We start from the raw sequence: 401 nt of genomic DNA on the forward strand, positions 1-401 counted from the left end.
ATAATAGCTTTAAAAAGTTACCTAAAATCGTTTTACGATCGCATGATGACGTCATCGACCAAATACCGTTCGTAAAATAGAAGGTTCGTAATTGAGAAGTTCGTAATTGGGAAGGTCGACTGCAGTCGACCTTCTCAATTACGTACCCTTTCGTCTAGAAGGCGTTCGTAATTGAGAAAATTCGCAATTGAGAAGTATGAAAAATAGTCCCCTCTATCGAGAAAAATGACGGAAACATAGATTTTTTTAACCATGTGTGTGCGCTTAACGATCCGCTTAAAGGTTCGTAATTGAGAAGTTCGTAATTGGGAAGGTCGACTGCAGTCGACCTTCTCAATTACGTAATAATAATAATAATAATAATAATAATAATAATAATAATAATAATAAGATTTATTAAG

Source organism: Anneissia japonica, unplaced genomic scaffold (assembly GCF_011630105.1).
Source record: "Anneissia japonica isolate Jap-2015-1 unplaced genomic scaffold, ASM1163010v1 scaffold415_len114518_cov173, whole genome shotgun sequence".
Lineage (NCBI taxonomy): Eukaryota > Metazoa > Echinodermata > Crinoidea > Comatulida > Comatulidae > Anneissia > Anneissia japonica.